The following is a 23,485-nucleotide window of genomic DNA, read 5'->3' as shown; positions in this document are numbered from 1 at the left end:
ATTTTCAATTAATGCTCCAGAGAAATAGCAAAGTAAGCGGTTTTCGAATGGAAATGTCTAGAAATCGGTTATTTCGTATAAAATTTTTAAGGCCGGGCTACATTGATCGTACTCTCTGGTGTAATTTTGATTTTCACTAGCGCATCTGGCGGCGGCTGACTGAAGCATTTTGCCAAACAATTTGGAGCCGCTCCAGAAAATACGTTAATTTTCCATGTTTTTTACTTAATTCGGAGGAGAAAAGTTTTGTAAAACGTAGATACACATGTCTTGCACGCATTGCATCCATTTTTGCAATGGAAAACGATGGAAAAACTACTTAATTTTGAGATCCGGCAGGTCCATTCCCTCGATGACCAAAAAAAGCTTCCACCAGCCGCCGCCAGATGCGCTAGTGAAAATCAAAATTACGCTTGCGAGTACGATCAATGTAGCCCGGCCTTTACAAATTAATATCATATCTTCGTAAAAATGACGCAACATAAATTTGTAAAATGCTTCCCAGAAAAAAAGGCTTTCTTCTTTCGTTCGTGAAATACCTGTTGCCGACGCAATCCTGTAATTTTTCCACCCTGCACGAAATCGAAAGTCATCACTAGCTTTGTGTTGTAGGTGTAGGGTGTATGCGATGCTCTTCTCATCCTTCCAATTTTGACAATGCCATTCCATCCCTGTCATGTACCTTTTCATTTAGAGACCGCGGTCTTAGTCAACCGGACGAACAGACAAAACCCTTCTAACTCAAACACCAGCAACATCCGGCAGAGCTCAACCACTCTTCTATGTTGTACCAACACACACCTGCGTGTACCGAAATTCTGCGACTCACTTCCGTTTACGAGAGCGGCAGCACCTCCATTTACCGGTCCATTTCGCCACCATGCGCGGTGCACGGGTACGGTTGAAAATCGAAAAATAATATTCTACCCAATCGGACACTTCCTTGACGGATTCGAACGTACTACCTTTTTTTTCTTCTCTTTCATGCCACTTTTAATCGCACCATAACAATTGCACACAGATTGCGCTGTACGGTTGGATGGAGAATCGAGCCAACAACAGGCAACCAAACTACGAAAAAAGTGCTTCATCAACGAAAAAAAGAACAACAGAACCAGAATGGGAAACAGAATCAGTGCCACCATCAAGCCAACAATAAAACTGAAGCGGAAAAACATTCCGACCCACCAGATTGGAGCCCATTTGGCCTTTTTTTTTTGGGGAGTTGATTTCAGTTTTCCTCCACAGTTGTTTGTGCTCTCGTAGTAGCAGTTTGGACTGAAATGTGTGTTCTTTTTTGTTTTGTTCTACCCCACCGCTTGTGTTCCTTTTTGCTTTAATCGTTTCGCTGTTCTTTTCATGTAACACACTCATACACAAACACACAGCCATTGGGTTGGCTTTATTGCGCCAAAGAGTAAAACGTACCCATTTCCCGGCACCGAACCGGCCCGAACACGAAACCCCACCATCAAGGCGGAACGACCTTGAAGTGCTTTTTCCGCCGAGACACGACGGCCCAAAACGCGGATGGGAATGGAAAAGTGGTTCCAGTTCTCTTTCCAACACACGCGCGCACACACACGATCACGATCGACCATGACGAAATAAATCGACCAGTGACCGCGTAGCATAAGCCAACTGGGGTGGGAAGTCGGCCCGCTCCAAAGCCGGTGGGTAAATTGCCAACCCAGGAAATAATGATCGAATAATTGCTCTGTCACTCCGTCATCGTTTCAAGGTGCAATTTCCAACCGTCGTCGTAGCCTGTTCGTTCCACGTCCGAACGTCATTGCACAACCGACGCATGATAATGCAGCATACATAGCCCACTCCCCAATGGAACACGGCCTGGCAGGCACATGATACCTTTTGTCTTAAGCTCACATTCCACGTCGGCCCAACTCGAGATATGCGTCCCAGACAGCTGTACGCATACGGGGCACAGCAACATGTGACTTGGCGGTACAGTTTCTCCAACAGTTGTATAGTGTCGTGCGTGGGAGGAAGGTGGCGTCTCGTACTCTACCACACATAGCGATTATCGACAATGTGTTCCGTGAGAACATGCAAAGAAGGTCCAGACTGTTTTAGACGCACGCACATGGAGCTGGCCCACTGCACTACAAATCTGACGACGATTGGGTTTCTTTCTTCTCTTGCTCGCGAGTGTGTGTGTGTGTGTGTGTCTGAAACGATGATCGTGTAATCTATTGTTGATTGCTATTGACTTTACGCCTGCAGGACGGAGGACGGAAGGGTGCAGGGCGTCGCCGAGTAAACGTGGAATGATTGACTTCATTACGCACATAGTAATTTACATCGCTTATGAGTCATAGAGCTGCAGCTGCGATGTAATCTTCTTCGTTGCTTTTTACGTTTGTTGCAGCAAGTCTGTTCTGAGTATTGGAAAAAAGATGCAACAACAGTACATTTCTTGATATTTTGATTGTTCTGCAAGATTGGAGGTGAATCATCTTTATGTTGCTCAAGATTCTGAAGACAGCATGTGCGCTATCCACCAATTTTTCAATAATGCTAAAGCCTTTGTTGACCTCTGTAATTTAAGAAATACCTTTAGGTCTTAAAACCCTGAAGTTATGATTCAGAATATTTTATGATGGTCTTCACAATAGTTTGGATACGGAACAACATGACTGATAATCAATCCAATATCAGGTTTGAAAGATCCGATGCATTTATTCATATCGATGGACTCCCGTGAGAAGTTAAGGCTATTTAAGACACTACAGATAACAAGAAAACTTAATTCGGAAATAATCTCTGAGTAAAAAAGGCATAACTATGTACATCTTGTTTTGCTTTGTACATCATCAACACAGGACACATTAATCCTGTCTGCCACAGTTTTCCACGAACAATCGATTGGATTTGCTGCCATGTTAAGCTTTGTAATGTTCGGTGAAATGATATCCACATCCATACTTGAAATGCAATTCATTCTCACGTCAAGTTCAAGGGATGGAACTGAGACTAACGATAAATCCAGCTGTGAGAGATTATTACCTGTTATCCACAGGTCTCTTAAGCTTGTGGGGTAATGTGGACTATTAAGCATTATCGTTGTTAAGTTGTTGAAGGACACGTCCAGCGTAACTAACCTTTTCAATTTTGCAAAGCTGTCTATAGCTACGTTTTGAATTCGATTTGTTCTTATGCTGAGAAGAGTTAAACTATTTACATTATCCAAACAGGCTGGCACTGTCGTTAACTCATTGTAGTCCATCTCTAATGAAGTCATATTTGGCACATTCCATCCACAAAAGTCAATCGATGTTAGTTTATTTTTCGATAAAAGCAGCTGTAATGATGCTGTTGATTCAAATCTACCCAACACTGCTTTTATTCTATTCTGTTTAACTTCCAACATTTGAATTTTACCGAAATGATTAAAAATCTCCATGTTGAGTGTTGTCAGTAAATTATTCGGTAATGCTAAAATTTGCAAGGAATCATAAACGCTACACCGTTTCGTTGAACTGTTGATAATAAAGCGTATTCGGTTGGCGGCGAAATTTAACACTTGCAGCTGAGAAAGATCGCAAAACTTAGCCATATCTAATGCATCCACCAGGCAACGTTCCACTGCAATGTTTACCGACGCTCTTAAATTGCTTATCGATTCGGGAATCATGACAAGCTTAGAATCACTCACGCTAAACACTGTGATTGCATTGCGTGCATCTATCTGGATGTTTCTTACACTGGTTTGTATAACAGAATAGCTGGAAACGTTCATCTGTCCCGGAATGCTGATCCACCTTAATGCAGATGATTGGATTATGTCCACGTTTTTGACGTGTCTGCGAATGGCGTGAAAGAAGTAACCTTCAACTTTATCGAGCAAAACATTTCGATACCGCACGCTTTTCACGTCGCTTGGGACGTATTGGTTCACAAAAAAATCATCAATCGATTGAATATCTTCAATATCGCATACAATTTCTTTGCTGCAAATCAGACGCACGGAATAGACACATTGCACAGCTAAGAGCACAGCCAGTAAACTGCAAATATATTTTAAAGTGTAGTTAATGAATTTGAGGATCAAACGGGGAATAGTGCAAACCTGTTCACATGGGAAGTTATCAGCGCCATTGGAAACGTGTATTATATTACGCTGACTATGAAACTACGTCAAAGAAGACTGAACCTTATTTTGTTTATAGCTACGGATCATATCCTCGCCCCTACTTCATAGTAACTAACCAAACGAGATTTAAATCGATTTCAAAGTGTGACATGTGACAATAAAGTTTAAATTTAGGAAATTTTGATTTTGTTGATTTTATTGTAACCGATTAAAAGAACATTTGTATCCGAGGTAATTGCGTGTGCTCCTTACATGTTGAAGTTGAATCGCCTTGAACTAAATTGAAGGTGTGCTGAAAACATATAGGGACTCCCCTAGCTGTAATTCAATAAAAGTGCTCACGTCTGACGATTGTCATAAGGTATAAGGTTAATTCCTTTAGTATTACTAGTCATAAATAAAACAGACTACAATCTATCAAATCCAACTTGATTAAACATATTACATATGTATTGCTACTGTGATAAGTGGATTGTAAAAAAAATCATCCAGTATTTCAAGAAGTTCTTATTCTTGGAAACTGGTTAGTTCATAATACCATTCAAATATCGCCAAGGTCCGTCAGTACTGAAACTACGACTACTCTACTTAATTTCTTCTGCTTCATAGAATGTCCATCGAGTACTCCAAAAGCGCCTAGAAAAGGCATTATATGAGCTACTGCCAACTTGAAACAGTTCTCGTCCAAGTTCTCAGTTCTCATCACTATTGGCCTACATTGAAACCCGCACTGAACTGCAAATGGAGACAGTCTGTAGCCTTACTTTCCCCCTGAGATACAAGAACAGCTCCTGCCATTCCTAATGAGCAAGCAACACGTCATTTTACGATTCGAAACAAAGCCGACAGCCGTCATCTGGTTGCAAGAACTCGTTCACCAACTTGACCTACTACCACTGCAAACCACCCCGATCCGAGGGTGCAATCGTCAAAATTAACAAACATATACCCATACCCATCGCCCCATGCCACCATTACACCACCACCGTGTATACTGCGTACTGGTGCCATCGTTCTCCGAGGTCGGGACGACTTTCGCGCAATGATGCTAATGGGATGCAGATTTTCAATGGTGTTGCTTCTGTCGAGCTGCACACGTGAACACAGTCAACACAGAACGGTGCGAAGTGTTGCACACACTGGTGCAGTTAAGTGCTCAAAATTCAAGGCAAGTGAGAAACATTTTAATGATCATCACCAACCGGCCCAGAGAGTTTGCAGTCGTGTGAGTGTGCTGGACACATAGTCATAAACACATAGGGTGGGTAAAGTTGGATGAACTTTGGTGCGTGTTTTCATTCTGTCATATTATATAGAATGTTTCCGGTTTGTTCGTTGGGGAATTTATGTCTTAATTTTGTATACGACAAGAGTTCTGGGGCGTTGATACAATACAATATGAATATGAAATTACCAACATGTCCAATCGCCTTTACAGAAATGTTCACTTCACCTTGTTAGTCCACTCACACCAAATGACGCAATTGCAAACAAAACAAACGAAAAAGGCTTTATCTCTCCCTGGCTCCCACCATCACTGCGCACCACTTTTGACGAAAAGAAGAGCAAAATTATGCACCAGACCGGTGGGGAGCCGGAAAGAGCCAACCGGCTGAAGCGGGGCAACAGTTCAGCACCACCGAAGCAACATCACCACACTCAAGTTGACCTCGAGCCAATTCATCGAGACACCCGGGTGTTGAAAACCGGCATTCCAAAACTGCAAGCAAAACGGAGAGGGCTGGTTCGAAGCTTTCGTAAGCATCGCTGACCGGTATAGCCTTCCTCTGGTTGCACATCTTTCGGGGCAATTGTTCCCGGGCGGGCCGAACACCCGTCGGATGGCCCTGAGGCGCTCGGTGGCGATTTTTCAACCGGTTTGACCATTTTGCACACAACAGGAGGGGTCTGCGTGCTGGGGTTCTCACCACTTGTTTTTGGTTTGACCTTCACGGTGGTGCTCTACCCATTGGTGGAGCAGAGAGACCGCCGATACAGTGCAGCAAATAATGCAGGATACAATTTGCATAAGTATGCTGTTTGTTGAAAGGTCTATAAAATTTGTTTTTAGTTGAAAAACATCTGCAGGAAGTCTTGGTTAGTCTTTGTTGAGGATTGAAGTATTGAATTAAGAGTTTTTTGTGGCAAGACTAATAGATTATGATTTTATACGAAAAATCGGTATAAACTTAGCTTAAATGGCAAAATACAAGGCTCAAATTCAATGCATCGCAATAGATCAGAGGTTAAGTTCTTGTTCTTCTTGACCGGAGGTTGTGGGTTCTAATCTAGTCTGGATACTTGAATATAATGGGAAAAAACTTATTCCTATTCTACTATGTAAGATTCGTGTTGTTAGAATAGTAAACTTTATGAACGGAATTGATTGTTCATTTTACGCCCAGTTTTGCAAATCAAAAGATATATCTCAATTTTCAGAATATCCACCAAAATAGACCGCATGTATAATGAATCCCTTCGGTCACAACATGCATCCGTGATTCCATTTAGGGTTCGATAAAATCATGCTCCATTATAGTAAACCCACGGTAGCGAAACCACCGTCGGCCAATCTCTACTACATTGATTGATTCCATATCCCCCACACATATGCTAGTGAGTCGATTGTGTGAACATGGCTACTACACTGCGCCCACTTGAACACACATTGACCGATTCCACGACCAGTCGCAGTCGCTGCTCTCCTTCTCACCCATTTAGTTTGACCTTCAGTCGCATGCCGGGTTGACCAGATTCAGAACGACCCTACAACAAACAACACACTACCCCGGCAAATTGATGCTGATCAACTTCAATCACTACTACTTCTTCTTCGCTGCTTGGTGGTGGTGTTAGTTGCCCCATGATTATTAGTATCATGCACCCGAGCACCCACAGCTCTATTAAGCTTTTGTACATATCAAGAACATCTTACCCCACACCGCTACGCGCTACGGACAATCAATCAACATGGGAGAACACAGTGTGTCGGGACCGCACCCCTCCAGTGTACAGTGCACGAAACCTTCCGCTGTCTCATTTTGCAACACAGAAGATAAACAAGGCTTCGGTACAGTTTCATCGACGTGTTCCTCCTGCGCGAGTGCATTCGCGAGGGACAAAGCTGTGCATCGGCGTAACATGACATTCCTTCCCGCACCCGCCTTTGGCTTCGATGTAGAGATGGAGGAAATGATCACTACACAATGCCGTACAACAAATGGACTTAACCGCACCGGCGCACATACCATCGATTGTCACATTCAGCGAGGCAGAGGGTTGAACAGTGCAACAAACATGTTCTAGACATGTGTGTGTGCGTGGGAAGGGCATGCTGGTGGCTTGTTATGAATCGTGAAGAATGTCGGAATGCTCATCGAACGTCCCGAAGCGTTGGGGAAAAAGGCCACACCCATCAGGGTGGGAGCATTCAATACGGCTCTAAACGCGCGGGACAATAAAACTTTTACATCACATTCTGTTCGAATGATCATGCAAGGGAGACGATCGAACATGCGGGCACAACATTAGTTGATTAAATTTTGTATGGACAGTTAAAGTTTAATCAACATTAATAGAGAAGTTGCATCATTGCATCATCAGCTGCAAAAATATTCAAAATAGCAAACCTCAATTCCAATCAATTGATTGATTAATTGACAGTTTCAACAATTATAAAGCGGTTAAGTAACAAAGGAGCACAAATAAATAATTGCACAATTTCTTCCCAGTTTCTGTGGCAACCAACACAACCCAAAACATGATCGCTCCTTCTCTTCGTCCTCTGATTGATGTAATCTAATGAAAAGTTTTAATCATTTTCCCTACTCACACCTCCTATGAGGTAACGCGCAAATGGGGGAAAACTTACTGTTTTTCTCCTCTCTCTCTCTCTCTCTCTCTTTCTCTGTCTCTCTGCAGCTGTTCGATAATCATCAAAGCAAATCGAACGGTTAATTATAACAAAAATATATACTCTTTTTGGACCTTCGTGGGTGCAGCGCTACGTAACGTTACGCCTGGCGCGAAAGGTAGGTCCGAGACCGTCCAATCAATTAGCTTGCACCAGCGTCGTTAAAACATTTGGACGGATTTTTCATCATTAAAACTGAGCTTGGAATAGAGAGCCTGAACATACACCATGCAATTGAGCTTATAATAAATGCAAAACGAGAGAAAATATGTATTCTTACCTTGGCGGTTTGATGAAGATTCCGTTTTCCGTCCGGGAGAATGTTTCCGCTCGCAGCCGATTTGGGCCACACAAACACACCGATTCTTTCCCAGTTCTTCAGAGCCGCTTTAAATTGCACCACCCACGGTCGAGAGGGTGGGTGGAAAATTATACCAAATTAAGCAAAAAAAAATTATAAAAAACAACACTCCGCCTTCACACACTGGAACAATCTAACGCATGCAGAACACGGTTGGGAAATTACACAAAACAGAAGAGAAGAATAAAATACACGCGCACACATACGCCCACCACTACTACTGCCCTGCACTATTCTGGGTGGTTTTTCATTTGGGCGTTTTTCCACACTACACTGGGGGAAAGAGGCGGAGGAGGGTGGAGCCCAAGCCTACATTTATCAATTACACTTTGTATTTTTCCATGCACACCTCACAATCACAATACACGTATACACGTACTTGAGCACTACTGGTGCAGGCTCTTCACGGCCCAACCCAAGTGGCAAAAACGCACCCCCAACGTAACCACGGACTCGAACGAACACTCCTATATGCCGCACACACCTGCACACACTCTTAAAACTCCCGTTGGCCTCGATTGGAGCGCAGGTTGGCACCACCGTCGTCGACTGGTGGTGCGTTTTCCATTCGGCCGATTCCGATATTTCACACTTCACCGCTATTGATCCGTGCGGGGCTCGGTACGGGCTCGACAAGCCTGCATCTGCCAGGTGGCCACAAAACACTACCAACTCTACAACCCGGCACAACCACCACTACTACTGCTCTCTCGTCGCTGCACTGTTTAGGCTTCTGTAGTGTAACCAACGAGGAATAATAAAAAAAGAATAAATGAAAAACCATCGTATCGTTGTGGTTCGGTGTGGAAGGAAAAACACCATAAACTGGTGAAGCTTTTGCTCGGTCAAAAAAACCGGGCGCCGTGAAGAAGCCACTTCTTCCACCGTTCTACAGCAGTTCTCCTTTCCCTCCCCGGAGGGATTCACGACAGAACGAGACGATCGCACGTTGATCAACCGAAGCTAAAGAGAATCAAATCGAGGGTTTTATGCTTTGCCTGTTGCCTTCCATCAAGCTCAAGCCCTTTTGCAAACTAGCCGGCAATGAAGACGTCACCGGCGAACCGGAACCACACCGACAGAAACATTGCCCCTGCGCTGCAAGAAAGAGTGCCTGCGAAAGGAACCTCTACCGTAGCTGGGCTTTGGCCAGAAGAAAGAGCAAAACAACAAAACACCGAAAGCACACGTGCACGTGGTGGGGAAATCTGGGTTACAAGCCGGGGTTCGCCAGGGGGAATGGCAAACTGATTCACTTTTCAAAATAACAGTGATTTTTTTTAGGAATTAAATGTTACCACCCGACCCTCACCGCGAGGTTTGATGAGTGTGGGTGTGAGTGGGAGCAACGCGGTTTTATTGCTGGGCACTTTTTTTACATTTGTGTGCACTGAAATCTTCCAAGAAACACAACTAACGTCATTCGCGCGAAGGAAGGTTCATATGGGCGAATCAGCAACAGCAGCAAGAGCAGCATCAGCACCAACAAACGGCATCAGTACACACAACACAGCACCAACATCAACACTTTCCTACCGACGCTTTTCCCTTTATTATTATTTTGATTTTAATCCAAGCGGCGCCCGCGTATCGCGCAAAAAATTGATGCGAATTGAAATTTAATTAGCAACAACATACATACACATTTCTATTCGTACGCGCGAACGCTAGTGGCTTTAATGCATGATTGCGTTGGATGGAGCAGTTGATGTTGCTGTTTTTTACTGTTATTGGCATGCAAATACGCATAAGGGTGTACGTTTTTGTGCCGGGAGAGGGTTTTCGGGGGTGAGAAAATAGGTTCGAAATTTTATTGGACGTGTTGTACATCAATTTATGCTGATGTATGTGTTGTTCTCGCTCGAAGATATCATTCCATTGCGAATTCGCTGCAGGTTCTGTGGAAGAAGCAAAGGGAGAAAAACAAACAAACATTAGTACAAACATTTTTGTGGAGAGATTCAAGATGTGTGTAGCGCGTTCAAGAGATCTTGGAATTGTGTTTAAGCCTAGCCAAAGCTTCATTTGGGTACAGGAGATCTTACATTTAGTTTAAATCTTCCCAAGACATTAACGCACCGAACCATGATGATTCATTAATCATGTTGCCCACTCGTAACTCTTTTCGCTTTCAACAGTTAATTCAATTTTAAATTATGAACCATCCCCAAAACCCATCTATCTCGATATAATCGCAGACGCAAAATTATGCCCACAGGTTATGCAACCGCACACACACACAAAGGTTGCATCTTCTTCCCAGCGCTACCGGATGATTTCGGCACACAAATCTAACTTTCCGGCCCAACTGGTCATCCCGTGACCACCGTAGCTCATTAGAAAGCCACCGTGCACCCGATTAATGACGACTAAAACGCAAACCTCCTCGCTAGAGGAACCGATTTCATTCGGTTTCGCATACCCAATAATGGCCAAAAACTCACAAACGCAAACCATGTTCGTTGCATGTCCAGTAGCAACAGTGAATCACGAGCAGTTGTGTTAGTCGACCAACAGCACACAAAAAATTGTTAAAATTTTATTATATTTTCCTTTCTGTGTTCAACTTCGGCGGACCTCTTCTCCGCCCGCCGCACAAAGCTCTCGAGCAAAACGTTAAAGCATCGTTTATAAAACGCACACTTTTTGTGCGTCTTGCCAACAAACCGAAAAGCGAATGATCACGATGAAAAACAAGCTACGTCAGGAGAAATTTTCCAGCCAACGTCGTGTGCTGTACGTCAGCGTGCGGTCCGCGGTCCGTCATCCTGCCAGCTGGTAATAACTGCTCGTTTTAACTCATTGACCTACCGCTGCGACCGCAGTTCCTTCCCGCCACACATGATCGCAAAACGGTGTGGCATGCCGCGGGGCTCGTGTGTTAGAGAAACAACGCAACGTCTGGATGGGGGGAGTTTGGAGTTGGAACTGTTTCAAGTGGTACTGCTGCCACTGCGCTGCTCTGATGTGTGCGTCAAACTGTGGCACGCTTTTTGTAGCATAGCAAACATGCTTCATCGGCAAGTTTTGGCCCCGATCGCGACCGCGACCATGAAAATATGGCTGATGGCGTGAGCGTGTTTGTGTGCTCACAGTGCGGTATCGTTGCCTCATATTTCACCTAACATCGTCGATAGCTGCTGGAAAGCCAATTTTTCACAAACTCGGCGAATGCTGGTGACGCTTTGCTTAAGTTGTTTATAACTCCAACCAACAAGGCTCATCTTTCTTCTATCCGCCACCATTCAACAAACGATGAGCGACAATTCATTAATAGCCGCAGCATAAATCAGAGATTGCTTCTCCTGAACATCATGTTCGCATGCGATTTGTTATGCCAGCTTGAGTGGACTACCACCGCTCATCCGATACGATAAACGTGCGATAGCGTGCTATCTAAACAACCCGCGACATCAAGTCTGTCTGGCCGATGGGGCGCTGGCAGTTTGCGTGACGACTGAACGCCGACCGACCGGTTTGATCGATAGGACCAAACGCGAAGCGAAAACGGAACTGCCAAGCCATTTGTCGCCACTGTCGTGTTTCGTGTGGTATATGGTTTTATTTGTTTAAGAGAGCGCATTCTCGCGATTAGCTAGCTTGTAGATGGCGAAAATTAGACACAAAGGGGTTGTTTTAGGGGGCGGGAGGAGGAGAGTTGTTGTGGTAATAGATTGGATAAATTTCAACACGACACGGTACCCACTTGAGAATGATCGATTTTTCATCTGTGTAAACAGACTGTTCGAGGAGTAACATGAATTGATGAAATGGGTCTAGTCTTGTGGGATTAAACAGTGAGTAACTTCCCGTACCTGTTGGAGTCGGAAGATATATGAGCGGAAATTCAGGATTATTTTATTTACAAACTAAAGGTTCTAAATTTTTCAATATGATCAAGTATTTCCAAGATTTTAATTTCATTATTGAGATTAGATATTTTGTACATCTTGAACAGCAACTCCGAATCACGAGAACCGAGTTATAGACGAAATCCTCGCATGTCCATTTTACCATCAGATCCAACGTGATCGTTGAGACGTCACGATCAGACTGAATACTTTCAAACTGGCTTCACAAAGTTCAGTTCTACGACATAAAAGATCGTGTGCGATCGTGGTTCCTAGGCTTTCTTTAGCTAGCAAAGCAGTATGAAAAGAACCACAATTATTGGCTCATTACTACAGTTGGAGGTGGATGAATGCTCCCGGCACTTTCAACACCGGCGCTACAGACCCAAGAACTCGCGGGCTGATTAAGATCTTCATTCTTCCGTACGCTCCATTCCAACACGCAAGAACGATCCAACAAAATGGCGATTGCCCCAGACTCAGTTTCACCTCATTTCCCTGCTAGAAAAGTGGTGCACGCTTCAACTGTACCATTGCTTTGGCTGCAAAAAAACCACACACAAACACAACATAAATCGAACGGTCTCTTCTTGCCAGCCTTTGCTACTTCTTCTGCCGGCAGTACAGCGGGCCAACTTCTACGGGCCATCCCCGACGGGGCTCCATTCTTTTTCTGATGGTTCCGCTCCAACAACGATCCAGAGTGCATCTTTACGCTTTGCAGGGCCCGCCAGTGTGCTCCCCATTTAATGTAGCATAGGCCCGATCACTGCTTGATGCTTAAAAGGTATCTTTCAAACTGAATGGGACCTTGGAGTTTGCGTGAGTAAACGATACACTTTGTCGGCGACCACAAAAATGGCGTCGTGCGATGGGATGAGTCAAAACCCCAAAACCACAGTCTTACATGGAGGGTTAAGTATCGTGCAATTGCTATCGTTAGTCATAAACTATGCGGCGAAATGGGTATCGAAAGCTACAAATGCATGATGAAAATGCTGCTGCATGATGTATGTTTTGAAATTATTTGTATAACATTTGTTTAGTTTATCGAATTTACAAACAGTTACTGTTAGTGTCGGCGATTTGGTAATCAATATTTGCCGTTTTATTGCAGCAATGAAGTAGAGCAGTCAAATGTAGGTCTACATCAAACAATCAGAAGAAGCTATCGCACTTCAAGAAATGTAATACATCACCAACCATCACAAAACTAGTTCATTGAAAACGCGTTGGAGGCGCCACAAACCAGAAACAACCTTAACCACCGGAGCCAGCGAGAGGCGACAGAGGTAAAATCCGTTCAATTACTCCTACGACTTTATTTCAACTTCAGCCGCTTTGAAGACTCATCCGCAGTACCGCTAGTTACAACATCCCACTACTACCACCATTTTCTTCATGACATTACGATGACAGCGCATTAACACCGTAGAGGTGTGTGCTGTGCTGACACTCTACTTTGGCCATCGATTCCTGGATCAGAGCCACGAAGCCTCGCGCCACTCGACGCATCCACCGCGACACAAAACGTTCAAATTCGAATGTACTACCTTCATTCATCGACCGGAGAGAAACACTGGAAAGCCCGGAAAAGTGGGTCACTGACGAGAACGTGGGCGGCATTGAAGCGTCTTCTACCGTCTTCTTCGTGTGTGTGTGTGTGAGTGTGAAAGAACTGGCTTCAAAGCACCAGAGGTTCCCGTGGCAGAAGAACACAACGTTTGCCATTCGAAGGTGTAATTCCAACTATACCCCAAAGCCACCCCTAAAACGCCCCAGACACAAGTAAAAGTAGCAAAACGGCACTCGGCAAACGTAAGCAAGACCTCCAGAACCTCACAGAGCAATCTCTGGACCGCGATTCTCTCCAAAAGCGTCTGAGCTGCCCCCATCCGAAACGACGATGAGAGCGCTTTGCAAATGGAACCAGCAAAACCTGGAGGCGACTTCTTGCCCACAACCGGTTTTGGTGGACGCTGTTGCTGCTGCTGTTGCTGCTTCGAGCAAGTTTTCACCCCAACCAGAGACCCAAGAAAGTCTCCCGCATTACAGTTTTGTTTTCCCCCTTTTTCCCTTTACTCGTACCTAGCTCAGAGCGGCCCACCCCATAGGGGCTCTGGCTGCAGGTTATTGAACTGGATTTATAAGCGTATTAAAGGCACCCAAAGGTTGATATGCGGCGGAGCATCTGCTCGAGGCTTTGCGACTTCGATTTTGCACACACGGTACAGTGGCAGGGTACGTCATCGCCGTGGGTTTTAGTGTCAGAGTTCCAAACAAGTTCCAGGCCTGAGGCGGAAACCGGAGACAAGCCCTAGAAATAAGAGGGGAAAAAACACCACACGTACCACTCACCGCGGGCATTTTCTATAATGCTTTTTCACCTGAACGCGGATTAGCTGTCCTTCCATTTACTATGGGACAAAAAGAAGAAGAACGTTCATTAGAAGGAAAAAAGCTGGTGAATACAACATTCCGCAGTCAACGCCAAAGGTCCGCAAAAGCCAACAGAACTTCAGCACAACCCAGGCTGTGACGGAAGGGGATTTGTGGCGTTACGGGACACATAACCCCTGCGTGCACTGCGGCGTTGCCTAGGCGAAGGGCAAAGTGTAAACAAACACCCGTAGCAACCCGTACGGAAAAGGGGTCCGACTCGATGGTGTTTTGGGTTTGCTTTTGGGAACTGAGGTATGGGACGCGTACGGTACCTGCCGATGGAATTATGCTGAGAGCATGAATGAGAATGAGAACTCCGGTGGCAGGTGGAAAGCGCAGGAAAATATCGATAAATGCCGGCACAGCAGGTTGAGCACGGGCGTCGTGAAGGTTGAACACACTCGGAGGAGCAGAAAGGGTTTGAAGGGGTTCCGTTTTTTGCTGCCTGATTTATGAGATTAATATTGTTGAACCTCTGCTTTCCGGCAGGTGCTTGGGTTATATAGTTTTATGCCTTTAAAAGCGTCGCTTCCTGCCCTTGTGTGGCGAATGTCACCGGGAATCATGAATGACAAGCCAAAGGGTTTGGGTGCCTGTTTTTGTTCTAGGTTTGCTATTTTGTTGCTGGCTCTTTATTCCAATTTGTTAAACAACTTAATTACATTGTCTAGACAATTTTTGAAAAATCATTCATTCTTCGCTTGAATTATGTTGTGCCATACGGTTAAGAGTTTATTGAAAGCAACATTCTCAAAATCAACCATTGGAGCATGTTGTTATACTGCAAACACTCTTTAAATCCCAGAATGCTCATAAGCTGCCTATTCTTACGGCCCAACTTAAGCCAACAATGTGATAGAATGTTTCATTTGTTTACCAAACGAGAAGCCGTAGAAAAAGCGTACGCCACAGTTCAGCATTCCTCCCTGCCAGCTCACCAAATAAACACACACACACATGTTAACCCTTTTGCAGCCGATTCAGCCAATTTAAGCGTTCAATGACTCTCACAATGGTTGCATACTGTAACGAGAGAGGAGTTTTTTTTTGCTCCTCACCCGGAAGAAGCTGGTAAACATCGATAAGTGCACGATCGGGAATGTAAATTTTCCTCAACGAGCAACAATGTGTCTCGAAACAACAAACAGGCACAATCTTCACTTACTAAGCGTTCGCGATGCCAATTATCATGACAATCACTTCCCTCGCGCACGGCTTCAAGCTCGGCGCATTCTTCAACGGAACAGTTTGATGGGTCTTAGACTGATGGTTCAATGCAAGTGCGTCCTCTTGGGGTTGGGAAAACAACAGTACCAGTACTGTAAAAGTAGCATCCTTTCGTGCAACGTTCGAGAGTTTCAAAGAGATGAAGCTTAAAGGTTAAATTGGCACCATTTCGGTCAGCCATATTGAGCCAAGGCTCTTGTGAATAGATGTTCAATAGTGTGTGGTGAAGTTTTGCACATTTCAACAGCAGTTAGCTTCTCAAGTCCGGTTGGAACAGTGCAACTTGCAGCCCGAACCTACCCTCGTGAGGTGTTGATGAGCGTTCCGTTCGCAACAGTTTACTGTTTGCATTTATTTCCCTATTTCATTAGCCATCTTTACAGCTTCTTTCTATTTCCATGCCACTGCAAATTGCAAACTAGCGGCAATAAAACGTAATTGCTAATCGAAGGTGCATGTTTGTACGTGGGGATGGGGATGGTACGATAGCAAGCAAATGGTGAACATTTTGACAGCGATAAGAGATACCACCGTACACCATCATCAGAGCTTGAATAACTTGTATCGATTAGTATCTTACTGCTGTAGAAAAAAAGCTGTACCACGTATAATAAAGCAGACTCAATTCCATTTCTCCTGGCCATATAAAGTGGTCAAACGTGTTCGCACGCCCCTCTTCTTCTGCTGACAACAAGATGATGGTGTTTTACGGGGGCAAAGTAACATACTTTTAATAGTCGGGTGAAAATGTGTGACATTTATATGGCAATGAATCAATTGACGACAAGAGTAGTGTGTTTTAGTAACGGAGAAAAACACCTTCCTCCCTACCGTTCCCAAACTAGATTCGATCGCACGGTCTACATTGTAACGGCATCAGCACATGGCGCGACACCACACGGTCGTTGTTATTGAGGGGCAGTTAAATGTATTTTTAAGCTCACTGTCACTTGCATGTTATGTTTTAATTTCCAATAAAAACGTGATATTTCAGCGTGTTAGAGTATTAATTGTACTGTTTTGTCATTTCAAAAGGGCTTAAACACGTTAATGAACACCCTCCAAATGATGATTATGAAACACTTATGGTTTATTTACACTTTAATCGCCCCACATCCAGTTCAAGTGCAGAACATCGCACCTCTCCATTCTTTGCGGAAACAAAACACTCACAAACACACCCTCTTTCGGAAAACAATTACGTGTTTCGAGTGTTTGGCGTGTGTCGAGACGAAGAAAAACCGGGTGAGCCGAAAAGGCAAACAAACCTTCCGCCTTACGCCCTTCCGTCTCAATGGCACAATGCTCATACTGCACAGCAACAACTCGGCGGCCTGTTACTCATCCCATTAAAACGAACTGCTGCTGCTGTTGCTGCTACTCTTTAGTGAAGCAAAATATGGTTTCCCATCAGGCATGCAATCTTGCACATAATGAACTCCCTTTTCCAACCTCCCAGCATCCTCCTCTCCCCGAGACCCTAAGCTGTGAGCTCTCTATCGGCACGACGAAAATTGCAACCGCGCCAGTAACGAAACAAAACGAACAGTGGAGGAAAAAACCTCTCAAACGATAGCACACATGCTGCACATTAACCGTTCGATAATGTTCGAACAGTGCTGTACGGTGTGCTGTAGGGTTGTGGGTGGAATATCCATCCACCGGATCGGGACAGTGCAGTGCGCATTCGACCGGATGGTCTCCTGCCTGCCCTCTTCCCGGCAGTGCGCACATCACCATCACCACGCTATCGCAAACGCACCGAGCTGGAAACATCTTGCCACGAACGTGTGCGGATGGCACTCGCGAGCCGCGTGTACCCTAAGCACACGCGGGCGTGGTGATGGCGGGGCGGTGAAATCATAAACGTTTCCATCTGCCCTGCAACCATGGAGCATGGAGCTCGCGCGTACATGCAGCATGCACTTGTTTAGCTACCGTACGTGATAAGCGGAGCCGCTCTGGCGCTGCGAACAATGCAATTCATTAACCGGTAAGCGATCTGGTAGCTTCAGTAGATCCGTATTGGAAAACGCAGATTGTTTCCACCATACGAGCTCTGTTCGCTAATCGCTTCAAGGAGGGTGAGATGAAAAATCGTACAGAGATGCGTGGACGCATATGCACACGAAACACGCTGTCTTGCTACCATAAAGCCCCCTTGCCTTGAGGTAGCGCTGGCAGTGGTCGAGAGGTAATTTTCACCAAATCTTCTCTCCGCTGACTCAAGACGTATTGGCAAGACGCGAGAAAATGTAACAGCTTGTACAACCTCCGAACGACGAAAAATGTTGCTAAGTGGTAGATACCGTACATGTGTGTGTGGATCAATTTCACTTTAAAGCTTCAAGTAGCACGGATCCGCACATCTTAACCAACCCGCTGTCTAGGTGGCAACGGTTTACCAGTGCGATAATTGAAAGTTTGGCCATGATGTGTTTTGCACCGAACATGCGAAATGATGTTGCATAAACCTGTGCGCTCTTCTGTACTGAGTGAGATGTTGTCTTTAGTGGGTGTTGTGTGGGTCGTCGTTTTTGCAATTCCTGCCGGAAAAGTCCGCGAGTGAGCAAAGCAGCCACTTTTGCAGCCAGTGGCATTGTGAAAATGATCCAAAAAGATGTTGTTCAAGTGGAGCAGCTAGATGTTGCGGAATGAGATTGAATCAATTAAAGGCACAATCAAAACACAAGGACAGTGCTGAATATTGATCAACGGTGAGAAGCGTGTGCCGAATGAGATTGACTAGCGATGGGAGAGGGCTGTTGAAATTTGGCTGAAGACTGAGCATTTTGGAAATTCAGAAATCTCTCTCTATGGATCTTAGATCTATCTTACTTCTTGCAAGAAATATCTAAAATAACATTACTGTCTGGAATGTCAAGTGTATTTTCAATGACGTATCCTCGCCACAGACATTCGGAAACACTTTAGCACTGATAAAGAGTAAAATCGATGTGTAGATTCTATGTTCTCCAAACTTCAAACAGCCCATAGTACTAGTGTTGTAGTATTGCTTCTAATTCTGATTCTGAATGATTATTCTGAGTCTGAAATCTATCATAATCGGCAGTTCTGGACGACGACCTTGGCTGAAACACATATTCAGATACAGGAACTAAACATACTCAATATTGAGTCAAGTGGGATCAAGAACATATGTGGGTAAAGCCATTACAAATAGTTATATAATCCCAATTTCTATTAAATTTATTCGATAATCTTGTACTCTTCTTCAGTTCCAAAAGTCCCTAATTTTCAACTTAAGGCTTGAAGGCATAGGAAACTGATGGAATTTTTGATATTCTATTCAGTCTTAGGTACTTTTAGATTTATTTAGCTCCTATTGGAACTTTCATGCCTACTTAAAACATAGAATAAAGAAAATTTATTCATCCCAGCCTCAGTATGTATATGCTTCAATTTCAAAATGCTGTATATCTTCAATTCCATCAAACTAAACACCAAACAAACACTAGAATTGAAGTTATCATGTTCAGTTATCACATACAATCTACGCCATCCTGATGGAGTATCGCTTCCTCCCCCAATTCCTCACCCTAGTCCCCTGTACAGCCAGAGATACGAGCACGTGACAAAATGGTTAAACACTGGCAAAGTGCTCTGACAACACGCCATGCACTGAGCACAGCATCTTCTCGGACATTTTGACACAATGGAAAGAAGTGTAGCGAAATTGCCTCGGAATATGCCCGTACAGTTCATCCGTGCACGTTATCTTTGCATATTATCACAAAGCTGTGCTACCTTTTGCTCCACCAGCAGAGTTGCTACAGCTTCACCTTGTCACCATTCCAATCTACAGACCATCTTTTGCCATCATATATCCACGCTATCACCGCACAGCGTTGGTGCAGGCACTCGTGATAAAATGCATGCTTCCAACGGCATGTGTGTTTGTGTGTTTGCACATCTCATCTCGTGTGCACCTTTTCCTTCCACTATCTTCCTCACTCACCTGTCCACCATACATACCCGGGCGCAACAATGCCCGTTTAGCGGGCACACAGAAATAGAAAGAAAAAAGCATACACTTCCCAACCAACTATCTAACCTAAAAAAGCAGCTCACACACGATGCAATTGGGCAGCGAAGCTTAACGTCGGCACACTGCTGGCCGGCACGCTATCACACTTCCAGCTCCCGCACAGAACGTTGGCCGCTGGAGAGCGTCGCATGAAAAATGCATACCGTTTACTTCCGAGTTCTTTTATCACCCATCACCAGTGCTTTTATTTGCCTTCTTCGTCCAAAGGGTTTGTCCCTCGCGTTCGTTCTAATGCCTTTCACATTCGCTTATCACATCGAGGCTGGGGCTGGAGTGACGTGCGATGGTGAAGCTAGCATAAGTTACTTCTTCCTAGTGCTCTTCATCTTTTATAGCACCACGGTGCAATATCTCGTTACGAGGCAAAGGCAAACCTTCCGGACAAAAATTCTATAGAACCTTGGCTTCCAACCGACTACTCGACACAAGCAGCCTTCTCTTCTTCTGCTTCTTTTGTATCTCTTCCGGGAGCTGGAGCTGTGCGATGCAGCTCCGGTCAGTGATGCAGAATAATTTCCTTAGTACGCTTTTCTTCGGCTAATGCTTGCTTCGTATCACTTCAGTTAATCGTTTGACGAAGGAAGTGGCACAGGCAAACGTGTCTGAATGGAAGTAAGTTCTATGAACAGTTTTTACGAACAAGAGGAAGATAGAGAGAGTAAGAGAGAGAGAGAGAGGGAGAGATAAAAGGAGAGAATGTGAGGGAGGAGAAAAGCTAACGCCCGAGATGATTGTTTATGTTTTTCTTACGCTTGCTGATGTTGTTTTCCCAGCTGTCGATAATTTGATTGCAGAAGGGATCTAAATGAGATGGAGAGGGTTCATCGTACGACAAGAAGAGTTTAAGTTTAAGCAGAATAAAAAAGGAAAGAGGTTCACTTAAATCTTAAATCTTAAATCTTAAATCTTAAATCTTAAACTTAAATCACTTAAAAAAGGAAAAAGTGTCCTTTAATATATTTATGTTTCGTACACTATTATTTACTACTTTGATTCATTCGTTCAACGTCTAGTCTAGGTTTATATGTTTAGGGTTACTAATTCTTGTTTCTTATCATTTTTTGAACATTTTAGTAAGAAAACCTGGTCTGCAAAGAGTTTGTTTAAATTAATTTATTTTATTTTTAGTATGATACTCTTTACTCGTTTGTCAAAACAATAAAATAGTGCTTGATATCTTATGATTCTAATTACAGAATATAACGCACCATGAAATTATTTTTAAGATTTAACAAGTATCCAAACGAGTTTAATATTCCATCGTTTAATCTGTAACAGGTGGAACTAACTCGAAAATCTGTTACGATTGTTATTCTGTAAACGTAAGCTATCATTAATCATATGCAATTAATCGCTCCTGTAATCTGTGTTACGATAAAGTTACTAATGTTTGTTGTTAAACTGTTAGAGGCGAACAAAAAAAACATAAATAATTACTATCAACCAAACCGTTCCAAGCTGACCCAACTTGATTCCAGCTTGTGGTTGGTCGGAGGGTTCACTTTTCCCTTGGTGGTGGAGCGAAAGTCGGCGATGCAACATCAAACTCGAATTAATTAAAGTTCGATTGGGCGAAGCGAATTGAAGTATTGGAGCTAGCCGTTTTGTTCCTCCCCCCGATGGTAATACCCTTTTTCTTTCCTCGGCCTTTGTACAGAAAAAGTGCTTAACCCAATAGCGATGATGCCAAAGTATTACAGCACGCAAGTTTACGCAATTTTTGCAACCACCCAACTGAGCTGTGGGGTATGGGCAAGCCCCTCCGGCAGGGCAAACCTTTAAATACTTCCGGTGGAGCGTGTGTGGATAAACCAATTCAAATCACGATCGATGGCGATGGAGATGAGACGGTGGAAAAACCATGACGATCCCTCAAAAATGCAGAAAACGATCACACAAACATCGAACCGGATGAGTCACTTGAGGGTGATTATTTTTTCCACAAAACGTTTTTCGGGGCGTAATTAGCTATTCGCCTTTTCCACCCATCACACACACACACAGTCACATCAGTTTCGCTATCGGGGTACGGATCGTGTCTCGATCGTAGACGAATTTTGCAATCAAGCCCATCGCGATCGTGAGGGATCACGATTTATGTGTTTATGTTTATGTAACGCGGATGAAAATTGAAAGTGTTGGTTGGAAAAATCCGTCCAATCAAAGGAAAGCTTTCCCAAAAGGCAAAAAAGCCGAACACGAAGGGTATGTGCGGAACGGGTAAGTTAAATTGAAGCATGATTGATTCGTGAAGTGTTCTGTTTGCCCTGCGCCAGCATCGTTGCGCGAGGCTTGTTTGTTTTCTTGTCTGATTTTTTTCCCTTTCCTCTGTTTATGTTGTAAATCTTGCCCGCGTTTCACTACTTCACACTGGGCACGATCTGTGTTGCTTACATAAATTCGGGCAACTTTGGCAGAGCTTTGGCAACAAAAAATCGACACGAAACGCTGTATAACATGGAAGAAGCTGGCTGGGTAATAAGATTACGGGTTTTTTTTGTCGTGTATCCATGAAAAGCTGGTCACGTTCGCGAGGGAGTGATTATGGGGTGATCGTTGCTAAAAGTTGGTAAACTGAAAGGTATCGCGAGAAGCCCTTCCGGAATAGGCAATTGGATTGGGATTTGTTGGAGATGGTCACGTTTGGTGTTGAGAAGAATTTTGATATAAAGAAGATTATCTCTTATTTGTTATACCTTTTTCAGATTGCCATGAAAATGACAAATACATACAACGACTAAGAAGAGTACAGAGCTGCAAACGGCCAAATTAAAAATAGAAAATGTCATGTTAAACATAGTTTAAACATAATTTGTTCAAAAATATAACCACAACGAACTTTTGGTGCCTAAAAATATTCAAATGACTTTTGATTAATATTTTGTATACTTCAAAATGCACTTCAATTTAAAGAGCCAATTCAAAGCCTAATATTTGGTCAATTGCACCATTCATACATCGCATTACTTCCACACTTGAACTTTCAAACCACGAAACGGCAATCGGCAGCCTCTGTGCACTGATTAAAGCTCTTTAAGAGGAGCAAAACCGTATTTATTAACTAGAAACCGTCTCACTACCCCACTGGGAGACCCATTTTCACCAATATTGCACACCGATCGTCGTTCGAACCGTTTACGATCACTTTCTAACGCTGGGCCTGGGCTGCCAGTGCCAGCCAAATCGCTCGTTACTCTTGCCCTGCCCCGCTCCCATCGTGTCGTGTGTCTGACTGTCGCCGACTTTTCTGCCCACTCGTGAGGTGTACACTTTTTTTGGTTTGTCCATTCGAAAGTACAGTCTCATCTCGTCACAAACGCAACGAAACCAGCAACGACGAGATTCGCCACACCACCGTGTGATCGATTGATCGATTTTTAGTACAACCTTTTCCCGGGCTGCTGGCTGTTAAATTTATTGGCTGGGCTTCCAATAAAGCCGCCAATAACGAACGAGCTTGATTGTACAATAGATTCAGGGCGGGCTCGATCGGCAATCAAGAGCTCGC

General features: G+C 44.0%; 1 protein-coding gene across 3 annotated transcripts in view; it reads right to left on the bottom strand.

The window, feature by feature from the left end:
- The window catches only part of LOC120959514 (serine-rich adhesin for platelets), a 61,097-nt gene that overhangs the window by 30,125 nt on the left and 7,487 nt on the right, over window positions 1–23,485 (bottom strand). For 2 of the 3 annotated variants that reach the window (XM_040382965.2, XM_040382967.2), the window contains exon 2: window positions 8,308–9,121. The gene's annotated coding sequence lies outside the window, so the exon portion shown is untranslated. The remainder of the gene's footprint in view (window positions 1–8,307; window positions 9,122–23,485) is intronic. The other variant, XM_049610378.1, reaches the window with a different exon arrangement.

This window comes from Anopheles coluzzii, chromosome 3, assembly GCF_943734685.1.
Source record: "Anopheles coluzzii chromosome 3, AcolN3, whole genome shotgun sequence".
Taxonomy (NCBI): Eukaryota; Metazoa; Arthropoda; class Insecta; order Diptera; family Culicidae; genus Anopheles; species Anopheles coluzzii.
The sequence above is the reverse complement of the archived record's forward strand: the minus strand, read 5'-3'. Positions and strand labels throughout refer to the sequence as shown.